Here is a 14,103-nt window from a genome sequence, read left to right as displayed (position 1 = left end):
TGAAAATAATAGCAGAACACGCTCTCAGTAGGTAAGTGCGTCAGTGGGGAAAGTCTCACTAGAGCCCAAATTACGTGAAGAGACTCTAAGGGGGAAGAAGGGTAAACACAGCAGGGCTTAGGCTGAGAGCTCTATGTGAAGCTAGGGAGCTCAAGGAAGGCGTAGTGATAAAACCAGGGAAGCTACTTAAAGGTGAGGCGTCCCGCTAAAATGAGGTGAGCTGGGGGGGGAGACTGTGGCGATGGAGCTTTCTCTCAAGGAGGGGAACTAGGGAGGGGATAAGGGATCGATAGAATCCAAGGGAGGGAAGAAGAGGATATGGGGGGGGAGCGGGGCATCTTGCAACCGTTTGGTCGTGGGGTGGCGGTGGAGACGAAGAAAAGTTGTGTTGTTTTGAGGGGGGAACGAAGAAGAGCGGGACAAGAAACCCATGCATGCAAAGCTTGCCCGCTTTCTACGTCATAGGGCGGGAAACTATACAAATATAAATATAAAACACTTACACACGCTTCGACCCCCTCCCCTCCCCCATCATCACACCTTGGCTCCCCTCCCTCCAACCGCCTCCCACGTGTGCCCCCCCCTTCCTTACACGTGCTCCACCACCTTCTTCCCCCCTTCCACGTGTTCACTTCACATTGAGGTTTACCGCTTAATGTCATGTGAATGGCACATTTTGCATAATAGACGGTTTGCACTTCAAGGCTTTTTTATTTTGCTTTTGTGACATGTTGCGGTTCGATGTTTCATGTCATGTGCTACTTTGAAAATAGCAACCTTCAAGACATTTTCATTATGCTATTGCGAAAAATTGAGGTTTGATGTTTAATGCCATGTAAATGGCTTTTGAAAATTTAAGACATTTCAGTTTACTTTTACTTTAAACCTGTAAAAAATTCACTAAAGATCTTTACATTTTTCAACTTTGAAGGTTTTCCCTTCTTGCCCTTTTCCTCTTTCTTCTTTACAACGTTCCTTTTGCCACCACCCTCACAACTCAAAACAAACTACCCCTTGGTGCCAAGCTCCCTACTGCTCTGACAACCATGCGTCAACAACACCCAATTATCTGACAACAATCATGCCTCAACAGTAGCAACACCCATTCCATGACCATAAGGATGTGATTCATGGCAAGCGTTCCCAACCTCTACCTACCTCAAATTAGAAATTTATGCTCTCAAACCTTGCAAAAAAAAGCCAAAAAAATAAGCACGAAGATTGTAGCTTGCAACAAGATGCAAGTGTTCATAATTCCTAGAAACTAGCAACATCAAAGTGATAGTGCCAAATCCATCTCAACTATGGCAATCGAAGAATATCCATGCCAACTAAGGGGAACTACACATCACTTTCTTAGCGTTTCTATCCCAACCAAGGGGAACACATCACCTTCTTAGCATTTCTATTTAACCTAAGTTTCTCTAGCTGACATGGGAACTCCCTTTGAGCTATACTAAACAGTAAGAAGAAGTATTAAATCAATGCCATATTCAAGGAGAGATATGCCCCCAATAATGTAACTCACCCTATTCAATGTTTATAGAACTGACAATCCTTGGCACCTAGCCTTATTGCAAAATAATGCCTTTATTGAGTAAATGAATAACACTAATCTATGACAACTGAGTGACAACAATGCACAAAAGCCTCGCACGTGCCATGCCTAACATTCAATTTTGATAAACACTTTTTTTCTTGTACAAAAGCCACATTTTATAATTTTTTGTGCAAATGGCATGACACCTTCACTGGCCTACAAAAGTTCCTATCCAACCACAAGACCCATTTATCAATCAATGTTGGTATACTATACTTGAATTTCAATACATATGGATTCATTCTTATGCTTATAGTGACTGTTTTATTGATGCCTAATTTATCCCTAAATAACAAACATACCCATTGTGATGTGGCACCATTTATCCATTTTCCTCCACTAGGAGGCTCCAACCTACCCCCTGAAACCACCCTCCATTCATCCCATACCCCTCTCCAATACCCTCTCACCCTTCTCTCCAATTTGAAGAGAACAGGTGTGTATAAAAAAACTTTGGGTTGGATTCCTCCACTAATGAAAAGAGGTAAGAATCCATTTCTTGTTTTGCATTGAAGGATTTTAGCCTTCCTTCTTCTTTTCCTCTTTGTCTCTCCCTCTTTCCCCTCTCCTTTCCCTCCACTTATTTTTCTCTCCCATTTCTTATATGATGTTGAATTTTCCCCCCTTTTCTTTCTTCTCTCCCCTCTTCTTTTCATCTTTGTCTCTTCTATATCCTCTTTATTACTCCCTCTTTTCTCCTTCAAATTCTCTCTTGGCTTTTCTCTTTTTTTCTCTTCTTCTCCTTCTCTCCCTTATCCTATTTCTTTTTTCCTTCTCTCTTTCTCTCCCCTTTCCTCTTTTGTGTTCTTCTTCTCCTATCTTTTATCCCCTATCATATTTCTTTTCTCCTTCTCTTATGTCTCTCTAATTGTATTCATAATAAGCAAAGAAGTCAAAGAATACATTAGTCCCTTCCCTAGATTTTTCACGTTATTTCTCCATCTTTTTCTCCATGGGAGTATTTTTGTGTTAGAATAACATATGTACCATATGGAATAGTCCCCCCCCTAGCTTTTCAAGTGATTTTTGCATATCTTTCTAGGTGGGAGTATTTTGGTTCTAGAATAACATACTTATTATATGGAATCTCGATGGATTGATGGAAGTAGGAGTGATCATGGTAGGCATGCCCTTATTTTGGCTCTCTTTATAGATGAAAGGACATGTCATGCTGTCCCTTCTAATTCCAGGGAAACATAAAGTCAAAAACCCTAATGTTACTCTTCTGGCTTTGCTTGATGACCAGAGAGCAGATCTTCTAGTCCAGCTCTCTACCCTTCTCATATTCTTGACTACATGAGAAATAGATTGGGCATAGCGTTGATCTACCATAGGCATTCTAGGTAATTGAATTTGAGGGATTGGATTTTTGTTTATCAAATCAAAAAATCTGGGGGGTAATAAGTTGGAAAACAGAGGTCAAGACTACTTGCTACAGCCAACACTCCCTGGAGCGGAAGATTGTAAAGCGTATGCCCAGAAAACACACAGTCAAATCCCACTTCTTTCCTTAATGTGTATGGCATAGAGAGATACATACAGACTTAGATCTTTGAACAGTGCAACACTAGAGTAGAACAGTTGATCATATATTTGTAGATTGCTAAAAACAATATGGACAAAACCTGAAACAATAGAATGTGTTCAGTGTGCTACCCTCTAGCAGACAGGGTGTTGCCTAGATAGGGATCTCTGACCACCCACAACTGTCATCTACCTACTTCTAGCACCTTCGATCTCTATCAGCCTGCATGCTCTCCTAGAGCTTCAGTGGGTTGCGTAGTGATGCCCTGCAAACAGACAACCTTGCTACTCCAGTGGACAGCCAATGGTAAGGCACTATTTGCGAGTAACACATTGCCCAAAATTTCTGGTTTTCAATGTAGACATCCATAGTCACAACTCAGATTTCTGAGTGGATTGAGATGGATGATTGCGTGAGCTCTTGCAAGATGGAGAGAATGTCCGTGGGCTGCTCTTCATATTTCTCTCTGTCGGTTGTCAAGCCAATTGTCTCAACGTTGTTGACTCTACACAAGTTGGCAGCAGCAGGAGAACTAGGTGAGTTGCGAAGTATGAACAATCTCATTTGTTGTGCGTTGCTCTCTCTCTCTCTCTGTGTTGAGCGCCAGTGATGGCTTTCAAATATCACACAAGTCTAACATGTATGGGATTGCAACACAAAAGCCAGGGCTATGGGATTGCAAAGCAAAAACAGGGGAAGATCATGGAGGAAACTTGCCATAGAGCTCATTTAATAGTATAACGTTTTTAATTAGGACAAGGCGGAAGGCAATGAGCCGAGAGCTAGAAACGACCTTGAAAAGCCTCAAGGGGAGTGGCAAGATGTTGCTGGATAATGGAGGCATAGCCAACTCTTTGGATTTTTGAGTTGCATAGCCTACTCTTTGGGTAGAGGGATTCGAGGTTCCCCTGTGCCTCAGAGCGGCGATCTCATCTTTGGTGCCAAACGGTCCTCGGATTGTGCTACCTACACAATAGAAGAAGTAGAAGAGGAATGAAGAGGGCGGAATCTCTTCTCAGTTAGAGATGCCCAGTTTGAGTGCCCCTCCTTTGACCAACAGCCATGGTGTCCCCAATGCCCCCTTTGCCACCACCTCGTTCAATGCAGTAGACCTCAAAGGCAGTCAGCACTCTGCTAGTAAGCACCACAAGAGTGACACAAATTGTGGCCTTGGTCATGGCCAGGACTGCGGAGTTGCCACGGACGGAAGGGACTATGACTTTGGTTGCAGTGACTAGTGTGGTGAGTGCATCTACTGTTACCTCGAGTAGTGAATCCATTTTGGGAGAGGCAGCAAGTTTTGGTGACTCTCTCCAACAGTGGGGCGAGGGATAATTTTGGAAGAGGCACCAGGTTTTGGTGACTCTCTCCAACTACGGTTACGATGACTAGTGCGGTGCGTGCATCTGCAGCTTGCTGTTACCTCTAGTAGTGAATCCATTTTGGGAGGGGCAACAGGATTTGGTAATGTCTCTGACAATGGCGAGAGAGAATTTTGCAATCCGCCAGCACTTCAAGATGAGTGTGGTGACCACGACAACAACAGGCACTTCATCGGTCTCCACGCAGTTTGGGTTGCTCATCCATAGCTTAGGATTCCTTATTTACCTTATTCCTTCCCCTTTACCTTACATAAGCTCTCTAATAAGTTTGTTCATAAGGCACTGCATCTCGAAAAGGCAGTTTTGGGAACGACTTAACTGGAGTTTATAGCTTGCCTTCTACTGAGAGGATTTCTATTAATTGTCCCTTGGATTTGTGCAGGTCACCAAGGAGACTCTCTGTTCGCTTTGTGCCTGGTTAGCAATCCAAAATCAAAACTATAATTGAAATAAAGGTATGATAGCTTTTCTTTCTCTGCTCAATAACCCATCCGTTGGCAAATTTTTGATAAGTTGATAAGCTTTTTTTGGGAGGGGTTTCTTCTTCACGTATGTTCGATGTAGTGTCGTCTTTTCATATAGTATGTCAATGCCATAACCTTTTTATTCTTGATATTACATGACTATTACATATTGACGTAGTGTCGTATTTGGCCTTTCGACATAATACGTCGATCATCTGATTTGTAATGTAATATTTGAGTCAATTACTTGGGCCATGCATTTGCATGGTGCTTATCTTTTCGCATTGGATCGTATTACTCGATTATATGTGCGGTTAAGTAAGTAAGTCTGCATTTCGACATTTGGTTGTAATATTCAACCTTTGATGTCGTTACAAGGACTCCTTCTCATTGTTTTGAAACTAGCTCGACACTTGGTCGTATCATTTGACTGTATGTGTCGTCTCTCAACCTTAGAAGAGTAATAGGATTCAACACTTTGTCGTTTATTAGACTTTTGGTGTTGTTTTTAGATATATAATTTATAAAATAAGTAGGCTTCGACACTAGGTCGTTTATTCGGCTTTCAGTGTTGTCGTAGCTTATTTCATAAAACAAATGTTTAAACTTCGACACATGGTCATTTATTTGGCTTTCAGTGTCGTTGTAGGTTATCAGTGTTGTATGATAGTTTCGGCTTCAACACTTGGTTGTTTATTCGACTTTTGATGTTGGTGTTACTCCAGCCCTTCATCATCTTCGTCATGATCGAGCTACACGGAGGATTGAGTTTCGCTCCCTCTGCTGCTATCTTTTCTACCGTTTCTCTACATGGAATCATCTTTCAGATAAGCCTCAGCCACGATCCTTGAGACATGGCGGCTTGAGGTTCTTGTATTCAGTTTTTCATATTACCGACAGGCACTATGTTTTCTGAGTTCTGTTCTTCAGTTGTGTCTGAGTATCGTCTATTTTTTATCGCTCCACTGCAAACCCTATCGTTTCTCTATAGCCTATCCATGGGGTCTTTGAAAGTTGCTTATGTATAAGGATGCAAATTTCATAAGAATGGAGTTCGTTGTGTTCTTTATTGTAATTAACTTTGTGTTCATTGATTATTTAATCTATGAATATATTTTAGATTCTCTCTCAAAACTTGGTTTTTTAATGCATGTTTTGCCAGAAATCCTTTTGCGAAAAGATGCAAGCAGAGCAAAGGAAAAATTGGCTCAAAGTCATTAGGCGGCATCTTTGTATAGGGATAAGTAAGATGAGCAAGGAGCAAATAACAGACATAACTAGCAATGCAATACGGACAGAGTGTTTCTACAATGAGGTCATAGCCAACACAATGGGAGAGACGTTGCCCAAGAGTGAAATGAATGAAGGTGGAGTACGTCACATGATCAATAGCATCATAGGAAATATGAAGAAATGTGCAGAAGACTTGCGAGATGACTTGCCTCCTAATATTGACATGGAAAAATTAGGTTTTTGGGATTTGAAGTGGAAAGAGGAGAAGGGTAGAAGCAAGAGGGTAAAAGACATAGATTCACATTTCACTATTTCGAAGAGAGTGCGATATGAGCAATCAAAACATTCATGTGATCCAACTTCTGAGGCATGGTTAGCTATTGAGGGTAGTCGCAGGGATGCTTCTCACAAAGCACATTCATTTAGGAATGGTGATTGTTCAATTTTGTTAGGTATTCCCCATGAGGCTATAGAGGAGGGTGAGAATCTTGGTGCTGGCTCATTTGGAGTATGCTTTAAAGTCACTTTTAATGGCATCTCTTTCTTTCCTCGAAGTATTACTTATGCGGCGAAGCGCTACAAAGGGAACATACCTCACACCTTAAAGTCATTTGACAAAGAGTATGGAATGCAAATATTACATCCAGGGATTGTCAGATGCATAGGATTTACTAGAAGCTTACCTTGGATCAACATTTTTCCATACTTCAATGGAGGGAGTATTGGAGACATGATGATGCAGCTACCCTTTGAGAAAGGGACTTTCAGAAAGCAAGTGTTATGCTTGAAAGGCAATGGAGTCACTAGGAGAGAACCAAATCCAATACGAAGTGATGTACAGCTTACGAGATTAAAGGCATTTGTGGAAGCTACCCTAGACATCATACACGCATTGGTTGATGCATTAGCAACTGTACACCAAGAAGGCATTATACATTGTGATCTACACCCTTTCAATGTCATGCTAGATTTTACCAAGAATCATAGTCGGCGAAGAACATTGATAATCTTCGATTATCTGATGGTGATAGTCGGCGAAGAACATTGATGATCTCCGATTATCTAGATAAAAGAGGTAGTAGATTTGGGATAAAATGGGATGGATGGCCTCTCAGCAAAAGTTTTAGAAAATCAAGTTTTTGGGCTGCATGATCAAGATTTTGAAAGTTAGTCAATGTTCTTGACAAGCCTAAGTGTCAATTGGCTATTGGCAATGTTTGGATCACCTTAAATCATGTCATTATTGTGTATGATGCTTTTTCTATCGACAAGCATATGCTAAGGGAGGGAGACATTAGGCGAGATGACTGCCAAAATTGGGCTAGAGCTCAAAGAATATGCAATAGACAAGTGCAATGGTGCTTGGGAGAATTGGCAAACAATGGAATTCATAGAAAAGAGAGGAGCATGCTAGGAACACAAGCTTATCTTGAAATTGCTAGAGACTACATCGACATCTTCTTATCTCCACATTTGAATCTTGTGGATCGAGTCTATCTTGCAGGCAAAGTCTCTTTTTTCTTTCAAATTTGGAGGTCTTGGATTGTTCATCATGCCAACTATACGTTGAATAGAAACTTCATAACTAAGGAAGCTTTCGTAGCAAATTTTGTGGACCTTACAGACCTTGACATGATAAATATTGAGAGCGTAATTGCATTGGCAAACCTCACCTATGAGTGTAATAGCAATAAGTATACTTTAGATGAGAATGATTGGAATGTATTCAATGACTTTGTAAAGGGGCATTAAACGCACTTGGTAGGGGCTTCTTTGTAATCTTTCTAATATGATAAAAGATTTATTATGATTATTACTATGCGCTGAGTTTAGTCTGATTTGTCTTAATGGATTTTTTAAATTATTTTTTTACAGGATCTTGAATCACAGAAGTGGATGATTTGCAACTGCCTGGGTACTTTTGTTTATATGAATGCCATAAAGCAAGTTTGAAAATGCTATTTTGGCATCGGATACAACAAGATGTTGTATGAATGTAGCCTCTATGGTTTTAATACCATGGTTTGATATGACTTAGTAAGGGTTTTCATGGAAGAAAAAAAGTGGAAAGGTCTCCTATAAATGTGACAAAGAAGAATGATATTTTCATCTTTTGCTTCTCTAACAATCAAGACATGGAAAAAGTGGCAAGGCCAATCGTGAATGTGGCCAAAAGCATGGTGTTTTAGTTTTTTCTTCTCTACTCCTTCTCTAACAATAAAGACATGGAAGAAATTACTAAGTCTCAGATATACATTGTTTAAACAAGTTTCTAATCTTTCACATAAGAATGCTTTAGATGTTTGTATTTGGCAAGAAATAAACATTATATATCGTCATTGAATGCTTTGTAAAATTGGCTAATGTATCATTCCTTCTCCTAGCTGAAACGCCCATACATATAGTTTTGTAAAAAATTGAAAGATATAAAGCATTTATAAAAGCTCCCAATCTTTCATGTAGTATTTTTATAAAGGTTGTTTCTTGAGCTCTTTACGTGTTTCAAGTGACTTTGCACAATTCTTTGCTCTTGGTGTACGGCACACATGATTTGTCTTGTTTGATATTTGTTCCTCTTAATTTTTGCACATATGTCTTTATTCTTTGTTTCTCTTGCCTTATGTCATCATCAAGACACAAACCCATCTTAAACTTATGCATTGCCCATTATTGCAGTTGGTACCTTAATTTTTTGTGTGTAGATTCAAATAATGCAGGTGATGTAGAGATCTTGCATTCTAAATATCTCATCCTACCTAAAGGGACTCCAAAAGTAGTAGTGTATGACTTACATAAGGACTTTTAAAATTCCTCTAGGAAAATAAATATACTTACAGAAGGGGATTTATAAATTTTCCCAAAATTTACAGAGGGGATACTAGGAAATACTAGAAATAGGTTACATAGGGATTTAGAAAAGAACCCTTGAACGCACGTGATATAGACATATTACACTAAGTGACCCCCCCGAGGAATAGGCAAAGGATGTGGCACCCTAAACCCACCTTCCACTCTTAATTGCATCTATTGTTTAGGTCTCACTACATCGAGTTACCATGCATGTCCTGTTTGTGGTCCTTCGCTAGTTGCCTCACGGGCAGACGCATTGAATAAGGTCATCTATGAGAATCACCATCGATTTCTCCCACCTGATCATCCTAGATATGTTGCCCCTTGGAATGAAGTCCTCCCACAATCACTCACCGTGGGAGATTGGATGAGAATTTCAGTTCCACGACTCCTCCACCACTTGGCATGAGCCAGTAAGGGTTTGTAACTATTGGCTGGAAGTAAAGATTGGCTATATTGGCTGAAAGTAAAGATTGCACACTAACACTTTATTTTGTTTAGATACACCATCTTTTATCGTTTACCATATTGGTCCCACCTCAAGATCAATCACCTGCTTGATCCCATGCATATCTTCAAGAATGTGGCATCTACCATTTGGGAGCATTTGAATGGGACACGAGATTCAGCAGGCATAAGGGAGGATCTACGTACCACAGGGAGGATGCGTGAAGCTTGGCCTCAAGAGAGACCAAATGGGCGTGTTTTTTTACCTCGTGCACCGTGGATGTTATCAAAGCTAGAGATGGCAACGGTGAAGTGCGCTATTACTATAATTCATACTCCCACTGGATGCATGAGGTGTTTGAAGGGAGCCTTTACAAAGAGCAAGAAAAGAGGTGTAGAGCAATTATATGGCTTGAAATCTCATGATTGGCACAAGATGCTCCGAAGAGGAAGAGCAAGAAAATGAAGGAGAGGAGGAGAGAGAGAAGAAAAGAGAGGAAAGAAAGAAAATAAGAGGAGAGAAAAAGTGGGAAAGGAGAAAAGGGAGAAAAAGAGGGAAAGGAGAAAAGGGAGAAAAAGAGAAAGAAAAGCAAGGAGGAGCAAAGTGAAGGAAGGGTAGGAAAGAAAGAGGAATAAGTAGAATAAGAAAGGAGAAAGAGAGAAAGAAAGAAGAGAATAAGAAGGGAATAAGAGTAGGAAGAGAGGGGAGGAAGAAAAAGAGAAAGGAGAGTAGCAATATGAAGACAATAAGAAGGGAATAAGAGTAGGAAGAGAGGAGAGAAAGAAGAAGAGAAGAGAGAAATAGAGAGCGAGAGGAAAGAGAAAAGAGAGGGAAAGAGAGCAAAAGTGAAAGACGGGTAGGAAAGAAAGAGGAATAAGAAAGGAATAAGAGTAGGAAAAGAGGAGAGAAAGAAGAAGAGAAAGAGAGGAAAGTAGGAATAAGAAGAGAATAAGAATAGGAATAAGAGAAAGAGAGGAGAGAATAAGAAGAAGGGAATAAGGGAATAAGTAAAAGAAGAAAGGAGAATGAAAGAAAAGGATGGAGGAAAGGAGAAAAGATGAAGAGAAGAGAATAAGAAGAGGAGAGAAAGAGAGGAAAAGAGTGGAGAGTTCCTACGCCCAGTTTGCACTTTGAACTCTAGAAGTCTGCTCTCTTGACAATGAAGATGCAATTTGACAAGTCCATTAAAAACTTAGTCCGTTTCATGTCATTGCAAAGGTTCCCCAAGCTAAAGGGGTTGAAAGAAAGATGAGCGAAGAGCAAAAAAGGAAATTCAATAAGTTTTGTGTCCTCAATAGTCCCAAGATGCAAAGATGGGTGGAGAGATATGAAGAGGCCAAAGCAAAAGGAATAAATGAGAGGACAAGATTTAGAGTCATGCACAGGTGAAGGGTGCCATATCCATTGGACCTTGCTCTTCTCCCTAGAGACAAGTCACATGATCCAAGGCTACAAGAAGCTCTTCGTGAAGCCAAAGATGATGAAGAGGACATAACCAATCGAGAGCAGGAGCTTGTGGTCAAATGTATGCCACATATAAGTTACTTACCCTTCTACTCAATTTGGGTATTTAGATTCACAATTGCTACAAAATGCATCCTCATTGTTTTAATCATGTTCAAAGTACAGTGCATTATGTTCACATGGATGGCATTTTCATGTGGAACGCATCAATTCAAGAAGAGTCATTAATGATTGTGGAGTCATGGCTAAGTTTGTACAAGATAGCCGAGCAAGTGCTTCTGATACCAATCTCCTCTCCTCGCAGTTAGATTATTGTGGGACCATACGTGACATCTACGAAGTTGATTTTAGATTATTTAGTATTTTCACTCTTGATCTCAAATGGTTTAGAACTATCTATAATGGTCTCAATGCTACAGTTAGGAGAGGCAGCAATGGTTTCTTTGCCATTGACTCCACTAGACCCTGGACCGATGAAAGTGATACTTTTGTTCTTCCAGAGTATTGTGAACAGGTACATACTAATGAATGGATTAAAAACTAATATCTTCATTTTTAAACAATTATTGGTAGATGTTCGTATATATATATTTATATACTTAAACATAAATTAATATAATTAATGGCTTATACTTTATATAATTAATATACTTAAGCATAAATTAATATAATTACTAGCATCTAATTTGCATCTTCAATGTAGGTGGTCTTTCATCTGGATTATTCGGATCCAAGATGGTGGTACGTGGTCCAAGTTCCCCCTAGAAGCAAACATATTTTTGAAGATAGGAATGTGGATACGGAGATGCCGATAGAAGATCCAAATAATGATGCTGATGGATCTAGGAAGAGGATGAAGATGACGATATGGTCTAGGAAGAAGGTGACAATAATGACATTGTAATGGAGGAAGGTGGAGATCACAACTTTGGGGAAGAAGAGGGAGAACTAGAGGGTGAACTAATGGATCAAGTCTTAGACATACCAATAGAGGATGATGATATAGGTGATCAATTGTATGTAAACCTTGAGATAAACTTATTTGGCATGCAAGACTTGGCTCAAGATGAAGTCGTTGATGTAAATGCTACTTATTGATAGTCTTGACATCGACGAGACTTCCTGTCTTTGGCCCTTGCATTTTTATAGTGACATTTTGTACATTGTATGTTAAGTTGACCATCAATATACGAGTGTTTTCATCTCAATTTTGGTGTACATACTCTTATATGTTTTATCTTTCAAATGATCAAAATTATGGTCAGAAATCGATTTGGTCCTTTGGAAACGACATTCTGTAAAAACGCCAGTATGAAAAATTTAACCAAAGTCGGAAGCAGCGATGGTGGAAGCATTGATGGAACCATAGTCAGTCGTTAATATGTGTGTCAATATATACTGACATACATACTAACACTCATACAGACTATAATTTCATCATCCACACTGACACCTTCCTCGCCTGCCAGTCGTATCGATGATTTTCGTACCCCCACCCATGAAGCATCGATAGATAGCATCAGAAAGTGACCCATCTTGTAGTGGTCATTGATATCATTAACCAGCTCAAGTTAGCTTAGTAGAGCATCCATTCTCATTTATATTATTGAATAGGTCTAGCTTTCTTTGCTAGTTATGCCTCCATGATCCTTGATGTCATTGACCATGTCAAGTTATCTTAGTAGGGAATTGTCCACGGGGATCTTCAAATAAGGGACACAAGAGCAAAGAAATGTGAACTATGCGTATGCAAATGCCATGGATCAATTTTCATAGATTGTTTCACGTGATGCCAATGATTATTGTTCTCTACGCCTTGATGAAGCATTTGTCTAAGTAGTTAGTAAACTAATTCTACTCACTAGATGATTTATGGAGATATAATATAGAGAATTTAAGTATGCTTCCATATCAACTAGAGGCAACCTCAAGAAAGATCTCAAGATTATGAAGAAGTTAAAATTAGCACTTGGATCCATGATAATCCTTAAAGAGAGCAAAGATAAGGGCATGCCTATCGTTATCACTCCTACTTCCCTAACTCTTACTAGATTTGATATTGTACGTATGTTATTGTAGAACAAAAATACCCCTACTTAGGAAATCACTTAAAAAGCTAGGGGAGGGACTAAAGTATTCCGTATGGTACATATGTTATTCTAAAACAAAAATACTCCTGCATTGAAAAATACGGAGAAATAACTTGAAGATCTAGGGAAGGGACTAAAGTATTCTTTGATTTTTTTTCTTATTATGAACACAATAAGAGAGACATAAGAGAGAAAGAGGGAAATAGGATATGGAATAGAAGATAAAAGGAGAAGAACACAAAATAGGAAAGGGGAGAGTGAGAGAGAAGGGACAAAGAAATATGATTGGTGAGAGAAAGAAAAGATTCTGAAGAGAAAAAAGAGGAAAGCCCAGAGACAAATTGAAGGAGAAAAGAGGGAGTAAGAAAGAGAATATGGAAGAGATAAAGATGAAAAGAAAAGGGGAGAGAAGAAAGAAAGGTGAAAAAAATTGAACACAAAACAATACAAATAAGAAATGGGAGAGAAGGAAAGGAAAAAAGAAGAGGAGGGAAAGGAGAGGGGAATTGAGAGGGGAAAGGAGAGGAGGGAAAGCCACATTTTTCGCTTGGGGCCCAACCGCATTTTTATCATCTTTCAAAATTTGCTACAAAGATGTTGCCCAAGTGTTGAAGCCACTCAGTCATAAACATAGCTTGGGTTGAAATCTCTCTCATGTAGAATATGATTTTCCTCCCAATAGATTGATGATTTGCGAATGAAATAAGCTACCTCTAAAAATGGTCCAGTGTTGAATGGGTATTCAGCTTCCACTCCATGGTCATTCATGTCATGAACCAGGTCAAGTTGGCTTAGTAGAGCCTCCATTATCCTTGATGGTATTGAATAGTTCTAGCTTTCCTTGCTATTGATGCCTCCATGATCATTCATGTCATTGGCCATGTCAAGTTATCTCAATGAAGCATCGTCCACATGCATCTTCAAATAAGGGATAGAAGAGCAAAGAAAGGTGAAGTCTGTGTATGCAAATGCCATGGATCAATTTTCATGGATTAATTCCTATGATTATTGAAATTCAATCCCCTAAGAGGTTGGTGAGATTATTCA

This window comes from Dipteris shenzhenensis, chromosome 10, assembly GCF_047967505.1.
Source record: "Dipteris shenzhenensis isolate YYH24624 ecotype China chromosome 10, Dip_SZ_1.0, whole genome shotgun sequence".
Classification (NCBI taxonomy): domain Eukaryota; kingdom Viridiplantae; phylum Streptophyta; class Polypodiopsida; order Gleicheniales; family Dipteridaceae; genus Dipteris; species Dipteris shenzhenensis.
Note: the sequence above shows the minus strand (reverse complement) of the source record.